Consider the following 21,258-nt stretch of genomic DNA (forward strand, 5'->3'; position numbering starts at 1 on the left):
TCTCGTATTGATGAGCGTTTAAGAGAGAGACAAAACACTCGAGAGAGGAACCTTAGACCTTCCTTTAAATTAGCTCCCGCATTTCAAAGTCCTGATTCCACTACCTCACTGTTTCCTGAACCTATGCAGATAGGCAATACTCGCCTCTCAGAAGAAGAGAGACAGTACAGGAGAAGAGAGGGATTATGCATGTATTGTGGAGTCAGAGGTCACTTACGCCTGAATTGTCCTAATCGTTCGGGAAACGCCCGCACCTAAGTTTCTCTAGAGGACAGGCCTTGGGTGTTTCTATTTTGTCCTCTACTCATAATTATAAAGATCACAGGCTTTTGCTACCAGTTTCTTTAACTTGGGAGAAGGGAGTACTAAAGACTATGGCTTTGATAGATTCCGGAGCTGCTGAGAATTTTATCGACCAAGCCTTTGCTACCAAACACACTGTCCCATCCCAGTTAAGGGATACACCCTTGGCCGTTGAGGCCATAGATGGTAGACCTTTACTTGAGCCTGTTATCTTCCGTGAGACTATACCCGTTAACTTAACTGTTGGTATCTTACACGAGGAGAACTTATCACTTATGCTCATTTCGTCCCCTTCGGTCCCCATAGTCCTGGGGTACCCATGGTAAAAAAGACATAACCCTATTATCGATTGGGAGTTAGGGGAGATACTCTCATGGGGTCAGGGCTGCCAGGAGAAGTGTTTACGCAGGGTTTCCCCATTGGCTGTAATAAACACACCGGGTAGTTCCACTCAGTCTACAGAGGGACAGATACCGTTCATCTACCAGGACTTAAAAGCAGTATTCGACAAGAAGAACACCGATACCTTACCTCCACACAGGTCATTTGATTGTAAAATTAAGCTTTTATTTATTTATTTATTTATTTATTAAAAATTCTTAAGAAACGCAGTCTTATTACCCATAGGGTCTCGATGCGCATACCAGCAATAAAACAGACAAAACAATATCCAGCAAACAACAGCATTATAATCACATGCATTTGAACCAGGTTAAAAGTTTCATGTCATCCCATACGCCTGAGCAAATAAAACTGTTTTTAAGCTCCGGCGAAACTTCAGTAGATCATTCTCAAGTCTTAATGTCAGAGGCAGGGAGTTCCAAAATTGCGCTCCCTGAACATCACTCGTTCTCCCTCCGCACTTTTTCTTTTTAAAATTTGGAATCTTCAATAAGGCTAAATCAGCCGATCTCAAGGATCGACTGGGAGTATAGCGTGTGAATTTATCCTTCAGATAGTCTGGTCCCATACCATGGACTGCCTTATATACCAAACAACCATTTTTAAACAGAACCCGTTCACGAACGGGCAACCAGTGCAAGGCTCTTAATGATGGAGTGATATGGTCATTACGGGCCACACCCGTAAGTAGCCTTGCAGCTGCGTTCTGTATCAACTGTAGCTTGTGTATGATGTTCTGAGGCAGTCCAATGTACAGAGCATTGCAGTAGTCCAATCGGCTACTGATGATGGCGTTGACCACCGAGATTTGATCGGAGGGGGCAATGAATCTGAAAATAGACCTCAGAAGCTTCAGGTGGTAGTGGCAAGAGCTTACCACCTGATTAATCTGAGGCTTCAGTGTCATACCTGGTACTATGCCTCCGAGGGGCAATGTATATCCTCTATCCACTCAAGAGAACTCAGTTCTAGAGGAATATATTCGTGAGAATCTAGAAAGGGGATTCATTAGGAGATCCTCTTCCCCCGCCGGGGCTGGTTTTTTTTTCGTTAAAAAGAAGGATGGTACTTTGAGACCTTGTATTGATTACCGAGGTTTGAATAAGATAACCATCAGAAATGCCTATCGCCTTCCTTTGATTACCGAGCTGTTTGATCGTTTAAAGGGCTCTAAAATTTTCACCAAGTTAGATCTCAGAGGGGCGTATAACTTGGTGAGAATCCAGCATGGACACGAGTGGATGACAGCGTTCAATACCCGTTATGGTCACTATGAATACACGGTTATGCCATTTGGTCTTTGTAATGCTCCGGCAGTATTTCAGGATTTGATTAATGAAGTTCTTAGGGAGTTTCAACATGATTGTGTCATTGTATACCTGGATGACATACTTATACACTCTAGGGAGATTGAGACCCACCACAGACAAGTCATAAAGGTATTGCACAAACTTCTGCAACATGGCCTATACTGTAAATTGGAGAAATGCAGTTTTGACCAGTCTCAGATAGACTTTCTTGGGTACGTGATTTCTGGGGAAGGCTTTAAGATGGATCCTGACAAACTCCAATCTATTTTAGATTGGCCATTGCCTAAGGGACTCAAGGCTATTCAGAGGTTTATTGGTTTCTCTAATTATTATAGGCGCTTTATTAAGGGATACTCTTCTATTATTGCGCCTATTACCAATATGACCAAACAAGGGGCTAATACTAAGACCTGGTCTACTGAGGCTCTTGTTGCTTTCAAGACGCTCAAGGAACTTTTTGCTTCTGCTCCAATTTTGGTTCATCCTGATACGACTCTGCCGTTCCTACTCGAGGTCGATGCCTCTGAGACGGGAGTAGGGGCTGTTATGTCACAAAGTTTATGGGTGGACAAACCGTTACACCCTTGTGGGTTTTTCTCTAAGAAACTATCTGGTCCTGAAAGCAGATATGACATCGGTGACAGGGAACTGTTAGCGGTCATTATGGCTCTTAAGGAGTGGAGGCATTTATTAGAGGGGACCTTACATCCTGTTACTATTTTAACGGACCACAAGAACTTGTCCTATATTGGGGAGGCTAAGCGCCTATCCACCAGGCAAGCTCGTTGGTCCTTATTCCTGACTCACTTCAATTATGTGCTTACTTATAGACCTGGTTCTAAGAACTCCAAAGCCGATGCTTTATCTCGCCAATATGAACCGTCCACTATAGTTGAGCCAGTTCTTTCCTCGATAGTTCCTAAATATAATATTATCGCTAACACGAATCTCAGGATTCATTCTCCGTTGCTTACCGAGATCATAAAGTTACAACATCTAGCTCCTAAACAGACTCCTGGGGATAGACACTTCGTTCCTCCTGCTCTCCAACTGGAAGTGTTACGGTGTTTCCACAACAGCAAGGTAGCTGGGCATCCTGGCATTCGCAAGACGTATGCTTTAATCTCCAAAGATTTTTGGTGGCCTGCTTTGCGTAAGGATATTAAAGATTTCATCGATACTTGTGAGGTCTGTACTAAGACTAAGCAACCTCATACGCTTCCATGTGGATTTCTGCATCCCTTAGAGGTTCCAGAGAAACCATGGTCCTGTTTAGCTATGGACTTCATTGTCGATTTGCCTATCTCTAAAAAACAGACTGTCATCCTCACCGTGGTTGACAGATTCACCAAGATGGCTCACTTCGTTCCTCTGCCTAAACTCCCGTCTTCACCCGAATTGGCAGAGATATTCGCAAGGGAGATTTTTCGTTTACATGGGATACCCGCCCAAATTGTATCTGACAGAGGTTCTCAATTTGTTTCCCGTTTTTGGAGGTCCTTCTGCTCTCAACTGGGTATCAAATTGAATTTCTCTTCTGCCTATCATCCTCAGTCTAACGGAGCTGCTGAACGCACCAACCAAAAAATTGAACAATATTTACGTTGTTTTGTTTCTGAACACCAGGACGATTGGGTTGGTTTGATTCCTTGGGCGGAGTTTGCACACAACAATCTCGTTTGTGATTCTACTCATTCAAGCCCCTTCTTCATTAATTATGGCTTTCATCCATCTATTCTTCCCTCGGCTTCTCCTTCCCAAGGGATACCGTCGGTTGATGTTCATGTTGCCAATTTGAGGAAGTTGTGGGATCAGACTCGACAAATTCTTCTGCACAATTCTATGCTGGTTAAGAAACACGCCGATAAACGTAGAAGGGCGGCTCCGGTGTTTGTTCCAGGTGATAGAGTATGGTTGAGTACAAGAAACATCCGTTTAAAAGTACCTTCCATGAAGTTCGCTCCTCGTTATATTGGACCTTACAGGGTGCTGACTCGAATTAACCCAGTTGCGTATCGTCTAGCTCTTCCAACTGCCTTACGCATCCCTAACTCATTTCATGTTTCATTGCTGAAACCACTAGTCTGCAACAGATTTTCCTCCACAACGTCCTCTCCTCGCTCTGTTCAGGTGGAGGGTCAGGAGGAGTATGAGGTTAACTCTATTATCGATTCTCGAATCTCCCGGGGGAGAGTACAATATCTGGTCGATTGGAAGGGATATGGTCCTGAGGAGAGGAGTTGGGTACCTCAAGAGGATGTTCATGCTCCTCGTCTCCGCAGGGCGTTTCACTCCCGCTTCCCATCTCGTCCCGGTTCCTTCCGCCCGGTGGGCGTATCTGAGAGGGGGGGTACTGTCAGGGTACCTGAAGTCTCTACCTCCGAGAGAGGTAGAGACTTAGACGTCTATCCGTTCGGACGGGCTGTTTCCTCTGTTCCTCGCGGTCCACCCGGTCACGTAAACGCCGGCCGCGAGGGAGTCACTTCCTTTTGTAGCAGGACGTCCGGAAACCGACGCCATGACGCCAGCCCGGAACGACCTGTCACTCAATCCTTTAGAGACTAATCAGATCTTGTCGGAGGCGTGTCTATCCCTCCGAGCCAGGGTATTTAAACTTGCTTCTCCCATTTGCTCATTGCCCTGTCGTGGTTCTAGCCTGTCTAGTCACACAGTGCTCTGGTGTTTTCTGTTATCCCTTTGGTTCCGACCCAGCTTGTTTGACTTACTCTGTTTACCTCTGTTATCCTTGACCCGGCTTGTTCCTCGCTTACCTGTCCTCTCGTTCCCTCGACCTCGGCTTGTCTCTGACCATTCTCTATACTCTCCGTACGTTAGTCCGGCCATTCTAAGGTCCGGTATACGTATCCTGTACCTGTTTGTACTCTGCGTGTTGGATCCCTGTCCCGATCCTGACACACTCTTACAGCAGAAGTGGTCATGGAGTCTATTGTAATCCATTAAAGCGATTGGCCTTCCCTTTCTGGAGCATTCACGGATTGGCCTTCCCTTTCTGGAGCATTCAGGGATTGACCTTCCCTTTCTGGAGCATTCAGGGATTGGCAATCCCTTTCTGGAGCATTCAGGGATTGGCCTTCCCTTTCTGGAGCACACTGTAGGTAGTATTCCCCTTTTTAGTGTGTGCGTTGGACGTTAAAACAGCACACTGATATACCGTTTCATTTTCAGTTGAATTTGGGGAGACCATTTGAAGCATTCATTGTGTTGAGCTATTTCAATTGCTTTTGTTTGATTTGTTCATTGCAAACAGCTGAAAGTCTGTAAATATTGACAAGAAACCTGATTTTCAATGGGGTGGCTAAATAAATGTGATTACAATTGTAAATGTCAATTTAGAACACAACAAGTTAATTCTGCACATATTGCCTGTTATTGTCACTACTTCACTGTTAAAAGGTCAAACAGATAGATCAGAGCTGTCCAATATGGATCCATTTTGAATGATGATGCTTGTATTAGAGCAGTGAGAGGTGGCACAGAGGAGTCCAGGTCATTATGTAAGAGGCACTGATCAGGTCAGAGGAGGATAAAGCCATCCCCATGACTCCTAGAAATTGGAAAGACCTAAGGCACCAAAATATTATGACATATAAGTAATGTCAGGCTTTGAGTTAAGAGGAAATACAGGAGAGGTATCACTTGATAAATTCTCCTTGAGTTTTACAATCTTACCAAAACTCCATGGCTTTGGGCTCTTTGAGGTATCCAGACTTGCACACATATTGAGCTATCTACATTTTTTTGGCCCCTGGCAGCTTTCAAGGTTATGGGGGCATTGTCAATGGGATGGTGCCCTTGTAAGGTACTTCCCATCTTCCTGACTGTCTCCAGGTTCCACTTAAGGGCTTGCTGTGACTAAAAAATATGCAAACAGGTCAAATCGTCCTTTCGTAGAAACGCTTCTGTGTCCTACATCACTCAGCTCTCTTTGATGTGTTTGAGGATGCCTATTTCCACAAAGTTGTCTGGTGAAATAAGTACATTTGCAATTAGACTTTGTCCAAAAATAAAAAAACATTTGGGACATGCCAGAATTTCAGCCATATTTTGGTTTTGTTCTTCCAAATTTTATTAAATGAAAAAAAAGATTTGGGTAAATAAATCAGCTGAACCAAAAATGTGTAGAAATTAGCCATTCCGTGTACTGCAAAATATCAACATAATATAATATAAACATTATGTATATATTTTGCAGTACACTGATAGGTGCATTTTCCTTCCATTTGATTCATAGATTATGTGAAAAAAAAGTAGACAATCTAATAATTTTTTTCCCCTCTATGGATTACTTCTCACTTGGTCTGTGAATAAAATGAACGTTTAGTGGTTATCTCCTAACCATCGATTTTTCCCATCAATCAACTCTTTTTTTGGCACCATGGGCAGAAGTCAGAATCACGAATCAAGCGAACATGCTCGTCCATTCAGTTGTTAGTTTATTTCATGTTTCAGCCACATTTTGGCTTGGAGTTTGGCAGATCACCCAACCAGCTTGAATTCAGATTACTTGCAGTTCATAATGAAATAAATGTCCCAATCTACTTCCAAATATACAGGTTTTTTTCCACCAAATTACACGAGATAAGGGTGGAAGGCATGGCTACACACACCAGTCACTTGGAATCCAGTTGAGAGAGCCAGCAGTTAGGAGTCTCACAGGACACAAGGCTCACATGGTTCAGTACCCCTTTGGTGCACTAAAATCATAGTTTTGGTAACTCCATCTCTCTTTTGGAATCATTGACTACTTCACCCAAAAGGTAACTGATCTCATCAATGCTTGCTCGCTGCTTCTGCAATTTTGCCAGTGCAATGACCCTTTGAGGAGGAACCTTTTGCATCTAGATCTTGAGGAGGCAAAATATCAGGCACGGTTTGTGAAGATTACAGAGGGCAGCCTGGTTGGAGATCAGCTTATTCGGTAATGCATCCAAGCTATGATAATTTAGACCGGTTTGCCAGTTCAGAGCGCATGCGCACCCTCTGAGCTGGCGACGTGAGAGAGGGATTTCAATTTAAAAACACTAGCAATATTAATGATATAGAGTGCAGAAGGGCATCAATGAAGGAGGTAGGGAAGACAAACACGTCTCCTTGGAGGATCTAACTTATTTAGAAAATGGTTCCATTTAGTCTATTTTAGCCTTAAATTTGTAATTCCCTTTGAATTCTCACTTAGTAAATAATATTGAAACACACATCAAGTAATAATCAGAGCACTTAAAAGCACAAAACTAAAACGCATAGAATTTTAATTGTTTCACATTTTGGACACATCTTGATAACTGTTAATCCACAGACATTTGACTCTGTAGTTCTAAAATATCAATAAAACATGCCTCATTTTGAAAATATTCATGTGCTTTTCTAAAGTATCATTAAGGCCAGAGGTGTAACTAGAAACCATGGGGCCCCGGTGCGAAAGTTGCTGGCTTATCCTGATGGGAGTCAGAGTTCCCACTCTGACTCCCTCCTCATTCCTCCCGCGCAGGCTCTGTGTGATTGCTGGGAGGACTGACCGGGGCTGTCACTTCCTCCCAGCAGCTGATATCATCACTGGGGGCCCTGTCGCACTGTTAAAGCGCTGCAGCGCTGACTGGGCCACCTGGATATTCATTACCATTGGGTGTCCCTAACAGCATGAGCCAACCAATGGGCCCCTTAACATGCGGCCCCAGCGGTTCTACCTGGAGTGACGGGCCCGCCGGTCACTAGTTCCGCCAGTAATTAAGGCACATGCCTCAAATGAAACAGAGATATTGATATGCGCTCATTATCCTCAATGTAGAGGGGAAGAAATCTATTCCAAACAGAATTATTTATTTTTTAATTATCACATCCTGCATAGAAAATAGGAGACTCGGATCCACTGAAGTTTTTGTTCTTTACTGATCTGAAATAATTGTACTTAATAATGCTATAATGACATTTATTTTTTGAGGTAATAATGATAAATGATGTGTGATATGTTTCAAATTACTGAAATTGATCAGGAGACTTCCTGGACTGCCAAGCATGGGAAGCATGACTGCTGTACAAGGAAGGGGTTGGATTAAGGGGGACACAATGTTGCAAAGTGGAGGTACAGATAAAAAGGGAGTCTGGGCAGGTAGGACTGGATAGGAGAGTAGATGCGAACAAGCCACGGAGATCCCCTTCTCACAAAGGACATAACTATCGCATTGTAAACAGAGGAACCCTCCCCCATCTTCTTCCCCCCATCTTAACTTTACCTCTTCCAGATGCTATATTTTATCTCTATTTTCTTCCTTAGAACTATCTATCCTTTCTTTCTTTGTTGTTTTTTTTTTTTGTGCTTCCCTGCCTTTCAAGGGAAGGATTCTCTCTTTTTTATTTTTTCTCCAATTTATCCCAGGCATGATCAAAATAATGGAGGAATAAGGAAACCCAATGGCTAATGGGCAGTTGTTAAGATAGGGCTCCTTATGTTTGTCTGAATGCCTGTTTAAAAAACACAAAAACCCTCGATGGGAGACATGTCTCAAAGGAGTAAAGAATTGGTATCAAATGGTTCACCTGAAGCTCATTATGTTTTCCATAAATAATACTTATGTTGGCTTCTGCATAAGCCCAAAATTTGAATGTACACTTGTTATTCCTATCGAGTGAAAAATAAAGAGTTTTAAAAAAAAGGAGGGGGAGTCTGGGCACTTACCACTTTAAAGGAAGGAGTGTAACGATAGTAGCTCTTTCCTGGAGAGTGGCTTGTGCTAAAAAAAATTACTCATAGTTAATTCTCTGTTTTGTAGGAGCAACAGCATTCCTGGCTATGGCTGCGGTGTCTCGTGAGGCAGTGATTGCGGTGCTGCAGGCCTACCTGGTGGTGAATTGGGACCAGGTCCTTGACGGAGGTGATGGCCGGACTGCAGGCTACCAGTGGCCGGGATGCTATGGTTAAGGTCGGCCGGACGCATGATGGCAGTAGGAGGCCCAGGCGATCCAGACCTCCAATGCGCCTTTTCCCCAGTCCGGTGCGGCGGAGCGGTAGCAGATGGAGTTGAGGCGGTGGATGAGGAGCCGGAGCCATGGATGGAGGTGTTTCTGTGCCTGTCCGGGTTGCTGGTCGACAGCTGCGGCTGGGATCGATGGAAGGTCGGCAGGACCAAGATGGTGGCAGCAGGACGGTGCGCACGAGGATGTCAGAGTGCACCGGTCGAGCGGGGAGACGAACGTCCTTCGAGGCGATGCAGGGCGCGTATGTGACGTTGGCGCAACTGAACATGCTGATGTCACAGGCCCCGCCATCTTTAAATAGAGCACGGCGGGCGGGAGAGCCGGGAGGCTGGCCTAGAAGTGGTTCCCAGAGCAGAGGAGGACAGCTGTCAGGTGAGGTGTCGGCTATGGGAGACAGATGGAGGCCGCCTAAGCAGCGGTTGTCCAGGGGAGGTGGAGGATGGTGGCCTGAGGCGGGGTCAGCTGTGGATTGCGGAGGAGTCGTCTTGTGGACAGGAGTCAGCCTGCGCAGGCACTTGGGGTAGTTTGGGTGCATGGCAGGGAGTGCCCAGGGAACCCCAGGAAGATGTATTGTGCTTGCTGAGGGCGCTAGTTGCCAGGTTACCAGGGAACGCACGGGGGAAGGGGCGCCAGTGACAGGGTCTGCACAATCAGCTCTGTGGAGCACGTTCCACCCCAGCATTCCAGGGTGCGAGTTGGCTCCCTTGGGCATGCATGTCCCAAGCGAGATGCGCGAAAAAGTTCTGCTGGGGGAGTATGTGGTTTATTTTATTCCTGGTTCCTCCTGATAAGGATTCGTAGGGGTGAGCCAGGGGATGGAGATAAGAGCAAGCAGCTCCCACGAACATTTGCGAACTGGTTGCAGGGCTTTAATGTGTTTGCTAGCATTCTGTCCCAGTGTTTCCCAGATAGTGCCCCATCTTTGTTCGGGTACTTGAATCTTATTTGGGGGGCTTACAGAATGTATTAGGGTCAAAGCTGGTTCAGATATGACCAGCAGTTTAGGCAGAAGATGGCAGTGTGTCCAGGGTTGCATTTTGGGAGGCAAGATGGCAGTCTCTGACTGCTTCTTATAACCCCAACTGCAGACATATACAACCCGCAAGAATGGGCAAAAGGTAGGTCCACAGCTGCCAAAGCATCATGGGAGGTGTATGACAGTTGATGATATGCCTTTTGGCCACCCATGCTCTAGAGTGATGCCCAATTCATTTATTTAGTTGTGCACTAGGGAAATCTCTACATTAGATCCACTACTGTCTGTGGGGAGTAGTGCCCTGCATGGTTGAGTAATTATTGCTAGTGTGCCCCCCTTTTTAATAACTGACCTGAGCACAGTCACACCAGCCTTCAAAATCCACGTCACTAATCCTAGAACATGTTCGGCATTGTGTCTCCCCATTCCGTTTAAACTGAATCTAACATTATAGACTATTCTACATCCTACTATGCTCTAGTGCAGTTGCAGTGTATTGTGCAATAAATAAATCACTGTCTGTGATGCTTTATTACAATACCATCCTAGAGAGATCTACTGTTCTGGATTATTTATTAAACTAGAAATAATGTATAAGTTGTCCAAAGAGAGAAAAATATGTAAATAGAAAATAAATACATAAATAACTCATTTAACCTCCAGAAAACAGAAAATACAAATCTTTTACTTTAGTTAATGATCAATTTCTATCTAACACATTCCGACTATATTTTATTTATAACCTACTGTTGACCCCCTCCATAGATTTTTTGGCCTCTTCACAATTGTACTAGTTGGACAAGGTACAAATCAATTGCACCCTTTATTTTCAGAAAGCATTAAGAACCTCTTTACGGAATGAGATAAGTTATTTCCTTATCCCCTGGTGTGTTCAGAGCCTGGAAAACACTTAGCAAGATGTACTGGAGTTGTATTCATTCACAAGACACAGTTAAATTAATACGAAGCAAATAGTTTCTATGAAGGCTTTATTTTTTATTTTCAGTACCTTTGCCAGCATTTCTACAAAAATATAACTAAACAGAATATTTAATGGCAGAAAATAACCAAAAGTCTGACCTCCAACACTTATATTTGTCTAAAAAGTTGAGGAACACTGTAGGCACTTTAAGAACTTCCCATTATTGAAGTTGTTATAGTGCCTGCAGTCTCCCAACCCCCTCAACGCCATTTATTTCACTAATTAGAAGGTTTGCAAGCATGGCTCCAAGTCATGCACTCCAAGCTCTCTTGGTTTGAGAGCCCTGAATGTTACTTCCTGGCTCTCATACCATAATATACCATGATGTCACGTGTGCATGCATAGTGCCGTCAGTCTGCCATAGAGTATCATTGTATTCAATGGTTCTCTATGGCAGATTCTTAGGCCCATTGCAGCGAGCGCCAAAGGTCCCCTCTATGAGGAACATTGAATTTAACCGTCATTCTGGAGGAGTGACTTGGAATGGAGGTCTCAACAAAGACTTGGCACTGAAGAAAAAGTGAATCATTTGTTTTATTTTTATTATTTTTTTTTTTATTTTTTTTTTTCTTTGGGTTGCCATAAACTAAACAGCTACATCAGGGCTGTAGTTTGGAATACAGATTTGTATGTCTAAAATGACATGTTCCTTTTAGGGTTTATATATGCAAAAGAGATATAAAAGAACATGGTTGTGGCCATCGGTGATCGGTGAGACCCAGGTAAGTTGTCAAACTTTAGAAAAATGTTTGACAACTTACCGTGGAATGTTGCCAATGCACTTTTACACCATAGCCACTACAGTGGGCTATGGTGGTTATTGTGTTTGTAGTGTTCCTATAAATTCCCCTGTAGACTGATAGGTTGAGCAGGCTCAAACTTAAAGAGTAGGGTCCATGCCTATTGATATTTGGAAGCAGGGTGACCACATCATCTGAATCCAGCTATAAACTGGCACAGCATTTTGGCACAGAGTTTAGAGGGTTTTACTACAACACCTGGGTATAGGCAGTTGGTAACCAAAGTCAAATACATTCAAATATTCCATTAAATAACTTGAGACTGCAGCTGCCTGCATGCCTACTCACACGGCATCCCAACATTCCATCAATAAGCCATTCCAGGTATTACATTCCATCAATAAACTATCTTAAGGTATTACCATCTATCAATAAGCCATCTGCAGGTATTGCTTGCCATCAATAAGCTAGCACTTTATGAGTTTGGATGCATTCATCACGCAAACCAATGTTTCTCAACCTTTTACAGAGAAGTACCCCTGCAGGTCTAAATAAATACTAGGGATATTTCTATTGATTTAAATTCCAAATGAAATGTGTAGAGTCTTAAATATTTAAGTTAATCCATTAAGGGAGAACAAGCCTGATTAAATGTAGCAAAGAATATTTTTAAATAAATATGACATAATGTGCATAAGGAGGTGTAAGGAGGAGTGTATGAACTATTAATCTGAAGTATAGAATTCACAAAATGAAAATATTATGCTCACAAAATAGTTACACACAGAGGACACTAACACACACACACATTTACACACAGAGGGCACCGACACTCACTGACAAACACACTCTCACTGATTTGACACACACTAAGAGACACTTACAGATACACACGTTCACTGACAGACATGCAATAACTGATTTGAAACGACATTGGCAGACACACTAACACACACTCTGATAGATTTGATTTACACGGACAGACACACACATTTACTGACAGACACATATACATTCTCTCACACACACTTACAAATTATTCTTTTTTTTAATTTGTCTACCATGCCTCCCTGGGGTCCAGTTTGGATCCTTTCACTGGTAATTAATGTGGCTGCTGTCATCTTCATGGTCTTCCACGCTCCTTCGTGCACTGTTTAGTGATACCAGGGCCAGAGTGAAGTCATAACTCGGCATCACTGCATGGCGCACGATAGAGCAGTGCTGAGAGAGTACAGAGATTACAGTTTCCTCGCCAACCAACTACAGCCTCCCTCCGGACACTATATTTGGTATTTGTTTAAGTAGGTGCCTATTCTACCTTAGTGCACAGCCAACCACCTTCTGAGTGGCCCTAGGTGGGGCTAGCAGGTCATCTCTTGGCTTACCCCGTGTTTGTGGTGCTTGTATCCCATACATGTTGAGAAACCAGGATGTACACTATATTTGCGCCATCTAAATTAGATACTGACTTATTTGAAGTTTTACATAAAAACATTTTCAAGAATTTAAAACATGCAGAGGTGGTGGGCTTGTATTTGAACAGCAAGAGTACAAACACTGTGCAGTTAAAAATTATTTATTTGGTGAGGTAAAATACACATTTAATTTATGATGAACAATTTGCAAACATAGATGGTGTAGTTATGAATTAACTGTTTTAGTTTATATTTTGCAATTTGCAATTTGTCTTTCAAAGTCAGTACAATTCACAAATCACAAATAAAAAAAAGCCCATTAAGGAAAGTTCTCTATGAGTACCGTAAAACATCTGTTGTTACTACAGCAGTATGCAAACATCAAAACTGTCAAGATCCATTCACTAGACTTGTGCATGGGCACGAAAATTTGGTCAACTGAATTTTGGGAACGCAGCGGTGCAGCTTGTCCAAATATCGTCCATGCATATGATTCAAGGAAAACTGTTTAGACGAACAAAAATGACACCAAAATGATCCTAACACTGTGTTGCAAAAAAAATATAGGCTGGGCCTATAGTTGAGTTGGCTCGTTTTCTGAAACAGCTATTTGGTCTAAATTGTGAAATTCGGTTCTCAGTTTACATTCAGGTGAATAAACTGCAATAGATATTTTGAAAGCCCTTTTATGTATTACATATTAAGAAAGATTCATACATTTTAAATTACACTAAATACATTTTAAAATGAATAATTACCGGTACTTTGAAAAATGTCTAAACTTGAAAAGTATACTTTATTATAAAGGGCAGTACGGCTGGTAGGAATTTAGAAGATTTGCATGGAGATTTGCATGTAGGGTCTGTTTCTAATGCTGATTCTCAGTTATCCAGTACTGGATCTGGATATACCTTTAAATAATTATTTTTAGACAACCATAGTCAAGTAGAAAATGTGGGTAAAAAATACATTACAGCTTGCTTGGTGACGTGCTTTATATGTGCAAAGTGTGTTTTTTTTTGTTTTTTTTTTGTTTATTTAGAAACTTGCAGATTTAAAAAGAAATCAGCACTTTTACAAATTACTGCTTTAACTCCGCCCCGGCTATAGCTTGGCTAATACTTCTCAATGAGCTGTGCTACAGCCAACTGATGAGTGTGAATTGTACGTTTAGCGCATGTTGAAAACACGCAACAGAAAATTTGCATGTTTTCTTTGGTGTGTGTCTACTAATTTTTTTTATTTTTTTTAAACCAAGGTAAATATTTTTTTTTATAAAGGAATGTTCCTTTAAATTCTTTCAGAATTGCTTCTTATTAAAATTTATTAATTAAAATTGCAGGCTAAAAATACTAAATAGTGTAAAATGCTGTTTCTGCAACATTATACTGGAGATGTTTTCACAGAGATCTTGTGACCCAATGTACCCACTTACCTTAAGGGCAAGCATCCCCCTAGCTAATGTAGTGCCCGAACCTTAAATATATGCAGAGTGGTTAATGAATACCGTATTAATGTATAATGCTTAACTCCAAGTAACCCAAGAAGGCTTGTTTCTATTAACCATGAAATATGTTCCAGTCTAAGAGTTTTTAAAATATCCCCACGCATATGTCTTTTACATATGATACACTATTAACATTTCTATAGCGCCAACATATTCCGCAGCGCTTTACAACTATAGAAAGTGGAAGTGATGAAGGCCTTGATGAAACAAGCTCACCATCTATAAGGATTTGAGATACGCAGCTATAGTTAGGTGTTCTGCCCAGGGACACTTGGAAATATCTCCACTAAACTGGCTATTCCTCCACATTTGCCCGCTTGTTCCTACTATACTATACCATCACTCCTTCTTGAATATTACTATTTGTCCTTTTATATTGTATATATGAATACTGTATATTGTCTGAGCGCCCAACAATGGATTTTCCCTTGTATATGGTACCTTTATTGTTAATCTAACTAGTAAATATATCCCTATTATTTAGACTGTAAGCTCATTAGATCAGGTGCTATGTCACCTAACATGTTTTACCTTAATTACTTTTATGTCTCGCTCACATATTGTACAGCGATTTAGAATAGGTTGGTGCTGGATAAATAATAATTGTACTTTATTGATTCTCTTGCATCCTACGATGAATGTATCTGTTAGAGTTGTGTTAAATACGGCCAGATCACTGAACATTGCATTTTAAATTAAGAACTTTCCTGCTCTAGTGCTGTAAACATGATGTTTTAACTATAAAGGAGCAATTGGGCATATGTCTTTGCCTTTGCCAATAAAAATCCATTTTTTTAATCAACCTGCACCTGGGGGATGTTAAACTGTTGGCAGTAAAGCATGCTGTAATTTTTCTGTTTTGCTTACCAGCTGTAAATGTTCCCTTTTTACTGTGGAATTCGTACACTAGTAGCTTAGTATGTGACGGGTGTCAGAATGTACGAGTTCAATAAGTCACTTTGCAGTCAAACATGGTACTACTGGCTAGTGGCTACTAGAACCAACATCAAAGGAATGACAATTACAAACAATAAAAAAAAGTAACTCACTTCTGATATCAGAAGTTATGAAAGCCCAAAACTGCCAATATCACATGTAACATAGCTAATTATTATACATTTAAAAGCCCTTCAATTTATCAAATAAATACACATACCTACATTAAATAAATTTACGAGGCTATCAAAACACTCACCTCTCTTATTCCACCCTATGTGTGTTACATGGTAATTAAACCCAGTTAGGAGCCTAATTATTTGGCATTGATTGATCACTGAGACCCTACATCATGCGTATTCTCCTCCATTCCACCATGCAGTGGAGGAAGAAGGGACTTTTCCTTGAGCCATATTATTTAAATTTTGTTTTTTGGGAGAGGGCGGGAGGGGGCGGGGGGTAGCTATTTACCAGGTCTTATCTGGTTTTAAGGGAATCTCCTCTCATTTGTGCAAAATAATAAAAAATAAATAAATCATGGGTAATTCCTGGCCATGACAGTGATTTCAAATGATCATGGTGCCCAGAATCTGTACATGCCGTGTTTCTCTATGAAACACTATATATACAGAGATTAACCCCTCTGCTGCTGGAGTGGTAACTCCCCCTTCGGCAGTGTCACTAGGGTGTAAGTAGTCTGCCCAAAACTAGAATTCCTGCTGGCTAATGTCAATTCTGTGCAACTTTCCATGCACAGAATTGCCATCATTGGTTGAGAGTGGTTAGCTGATGCTCTCAGCCATTAAATTGCATAAAAGTAATGATGGCCCAGGCACTCGAGTTCAATCCAGTGGGCAGATTTAGTGGAGTAAAGAATAAACATCCTCTCTACTTTGCTCCAATAAATCTGCCCACTGTATTGAACTCGACTGCCTGGACCATCGTTACTTTTTTGCAAATCACATTGTGATAGGCTTCACTTTTGGCTGGATTGCACCTGGGATCCAGGAGAGTGCGGTACCCATATTGGTAATTATACTCAGCCATTGAATGGCTGGCAGGATGGGCATCCCGCTCTCTAGCTCTGCAGAAGCCAGATGTCGTATATCCTATTCCAGAGCAGAACAGATGCCTGGCAAGACACTGGTAACAGGGCAAACCATTTGTAAACGGTTTGCTCTATTACCAGTTATCAGGGCCAGGATCATTCTTGCATCATAACCTCTAGAGTGGGTACTGATTATGATGCTTTAAATAATAATTCATTAAATTGCTCCAAATATCAATTGAAAATAAGACATAAAAGTTTAGACCCTAATGTTATTCAAAATGTTAATGTATTCATGTGAGCTGAGGTACAGGAAGGGTTAATATTGTGGTTGCTAGGTATGTTGCTCTTGTGAAAGTTTAGGTATAGCTAAACTCCGCCTGTGTTTTTGTTTTTTTAAGTAGTCTCCTTTAAGTAGTTTATAGCATATATGGCCATACCACGTTAAAACAGAATTTTTTTGGCAATAATTTTTTCCATGGTTACTGATTTTTTTTAAAACAGAATTTTTTTGGCAATAATTTTTTCCATGGTTACTGCTTTTTTTTCTATCAGCTGGCATAAAATGTGTTAAATTCTCTCTCTTACAGGACTTTATGGGAGTAGACATCAACCACCTCTGACATCTTTTAACCTGCATTAAAGGGACACTATAGCCACTATAATCGTTACAGTCTAGTGATACCTCCACTGGCCACTCCTCAGATGGCTACAAGTGGTGCTTCCTGGGACAGTGCTGCACAATGAGCCGTACTGCCATTCATTGTCTCCACCCTCTGCATGTAGACACTGAACTTTCCTCATAGAGATGCATTGATTCAATTCATCTATATGAGGAGATGCTGATTGGCCAGGGCTGTTTTTGACTTGTGCTGACTCTACCCCTGATTTGCCTCCTTGACAGTCTCAGCCAATCCAATGGGGAAGCATTGTGATTGTCTCAGACCACCATTTCTGATGATGTCAGCAGACAGAGGCAGACAGGGGTAGAGCCAGCAGCTGCAAACTTGAATGCAGGTAAGATTTTACTATATTTAGGGAGGCAAGGGGGCTAGATAGTGGTTTTAACATACTGTAATAGGGTCAGGAATACATGTTTGTGTTCCTGACCCTATAGTGCTCCTTTAACACACACTAGTAGGCCGTTATTTTCAATATTGGTATTTGCTTCATATTTGCTTCATCAAATGTATTATGTTAAATTATCTATCCCGTGTGAATTTCCTGTTTCCATGTTCCCTTCCCAAACCTGGAACTTTTATATTCCATTCAGCTTGTAATAGTAATGATCCAGACAACATCATTACCTTGAGACACAAGATTCAGTTTATTTTAGACTTTTTCCTTTTTTATTTCAGTTTTTTGTTTGTTTTTCTGAATTATTAGCACTATTGCATTTTTACAACCACTGAATGTGCTTGATTGTTTTGGCTTCTTTCAACCACAAATGGAACTGAGGATGGATCCAACCCATGATGGCGATGTGCGAGGGAGAAGTTGTTGTGTTGCAATATTTTGTCCAATACTGAACAAAGGAATTAGAAGTGATTTTATCATCATTTATTTGTCACATCAAAGAGTAGAGGGAACCAGATGTAAGAAATCTCCCTGCTCCTTCTTAATAGACCACAGATTAATAAACAGTATGGACAGAAGAACTTAAAATCCCTGGGTGCCTGGGACCTGGCTTTGTCTTCCTTTACTGTTATAATATACTGTTATCTCTGTGAAGCAGAGAATTGTAAAATACTTCTATACCTGAGAGTAGGTTGGTGTTCTGGGGACAAAGACAGTACGTCACCTTTTGTTCCTGTAATCTTTACATGCAAATAGGAAAAACTGGGGAAAGATGGCTAAGATAAAGAAGAATACTACAGACAAAGATGACTCAAATATCTAATATATACGCAAAAAATATATATGAAAATAAAAAATACTGTATTATAGGAAGAATATAAAATTGCCACTGGCAATAACCAAATGCACTGTATACAAACAAAATAGTGGAAAACCCCCAAAAAATAAAAATCGATGCCTGGTAACTCGATAAATAAAGAAGGATCAATGGAGTCTAGCATTCAAAGGCAAAGTATATAAATGCAGAGATGGACACACGTCTGTGCTAGATATACCAGTCTGAAAAAAAATCTATATATATAACTAGGACTAGCAATTGTTGAGCAAGATCCGCATGCACCCACTATAGAGGAATAAACATCCTATAGCCTACACAGATTCAGCACGTGCTGTCTAAAATAAGAGAGCAAAACCAGTATAAGGGTAGTCAAGAGATAGAAGGTGGCTAATCATGACTCAAATAACAAAAATGAGACATGCTGTACTGTAAGGCTAACGTCTGACACTACAATAGCATATGATGGCCGCATATCTCTGCCTGTGCAATGGCTACTGTCTGTAAACTAGAGGATATCAAGGTAGATGCTAGCTAGGATGGGCAAGCATGTTAGTATGGGACATATGATAATGCTGGATAAAGACTGACGATCTTATTCCTCACAGACAACACTTTGACAATGGTAACTATAAATGGTATCTTTTAGTAGGATACATCAGTGAGTGCAGAATGCAAAATTGGGAAAATGTCCCAGTGTATAAAGCTGGAATAGTACCGAGATTGGAAGCAAGTGGTGCTAGTAGACTTCTAAGGATGGTCTGAAATGGCTCTAATAGCGTATGCTATATTCTTCCTATAATAAAGTATATTTTATTTTCATATATATTTTTTTGCGTATATATTAGATATTTGAGTCATCTTTATCTGTAGTATTCTTCTTTATCTTAGCCATATTTCCCCAGTTTTTCCATCTGGTACACCACCTTTCACTCTATATATAGATTATACTAGGGGTTACCCCCCTTACATCTGTGTACCAATTATTGGCTTATTCGAGTTTCTTTCAACATTACATGCAAATAGAATTGCAAGTAGATCAGGTATATTCCAAGACCCAAATTATAAACATTATATAACATAACCAGCACAGCCAAATTAAAATAGCTTAAAACCAGATTATTTTGCAAGTGCTATATTTACTTCTGTTTTGTTAATTTATTAAATCTGCATTATACTTGAGAGTGTTTCTATCTGGTCTGATGTATAGACTGTATACAAAAAGAATCAATGATGTAAGTACATATATTTCTGGGCCCAGTGATCTGGACAAACTGGTATACTGTCTCTTTTGTGTAAAAGGCAATACTCGTATTATGAGCTATGACTGTAGTATGGTTGGATGGGGTGTGCCATGGGGACATGTTGGTGAAGCCAGGCCAAGGGACAAGTGTAGGTCTACTGCGCGTGCACAGGACTGTCCTCCAAACCTGTTACAGGTGGGTGGGTGCAGCCATCACTCCAAGACGCTCAATGCTCATATACGTGTTGAGAAATTTCTGCTAATATTCTTTTCACTGTCACAGGCTGCACAGAGATTTATGCGACAGCTTGCATTTTTATTGGATACCAGGCTGTGCCAGCACAGTCTGCCATTTGATACAAGTCCAAATATATATATAAATAGAAGACATTTCTAAAGGTAACTTAAATAGCTAACTTTTAGTTAAAATGTGTCATTACCTTTAAGGTAACAATTTCTCTGCATTTGCAAGTGATATTTTTTACTTGCAATTTCTTCATTACTTCACTACATATTGTTCTTTTTTTTTGCAATTACATTATGTTCTGAAAGGATTTATTTTTTTACGTGCTTATGAAATGTACTATTATGTAAAAGTATTAGCTTTTATATATCAAATTGTAATTAGCACCAGATACTACAGTTCTTGTGGTTATTTTAAGTATGTTCTCACTAAATTTTGTATGTCTTTTAAGTGTGTATCACTTTTGGGATTTTTGAATCTTGCTAGTGTTCGATTCAATGTATTATATCTTTATATGAGGCATGTATACTCAAAAGGTACAGCTGCTCCTGAACTATAAATCCTGGGAATCTAAGCCAGCAATGTATTGTGTAAAGGCTGTCTGATGGTCAAGGACATTTTAAAGGAACACTATAGGGTCAGGAACACAAATGTATTCCTGAGCTAGCCCCCTTGGCCTCCCCTTGCATTAAATATAGCAAAATCTAACTTTTATTGCAGTCTGCTGCTGCTGCTGGCTCTGTCCCTGATCTGCCTGCTTGGCTGACATCATCAGAAGTGATTCTCTGAGCCAATCACAATGCTTTCACATAGGAAAGCATTGGATTGGCTGAGACTGTCACGGAGGCAGATCATGGGCAGAGCCAGCACAAGCCAAATACAACCCTAGCCAATCAGCATCTCATCATAGAGATGAATTGAATCAATGCATTTGTATGAGACAAGTTCAATGTCTCCATGCAGAGGGGGGAGACACTGAATGGCATGGCTGCACATTGTGCAACACTGCCACAGGAAGCACCTCTAGTACCCATCTGAGGAGTGGCCAGTGGACTTATCCCTAGGCTGTAATGTAAACACTGAATTTTCTCTTTGAAGACAGTGTTTGCTGCAAAAAGCCTGCGGGTAATGATTATACTCACCAGAACAAATTCAATAAGCTGTAGTTGTTCTGATGACTATATTGTACCTTTAACTGAACACCAACTAAAATGCTCCCTTTTGGTTGCCATTGGTTCAAAGAACTA

The sequence above is a fragment of the Pelobates fuscus genome, chromosome 8, assembly GCF_036172605.1.
Source record: "Pelobates fuscus isolate aPelFus1 chromosome 8, aPelFus1.pri, whole genome shotgun sequence".
Classification (NCBI taxonomy): Eukaryota; Metazoa; Chordata; class Amphibia; order Anura; family Pelobatidae; genus Pelobates; species Pelobates fuscus.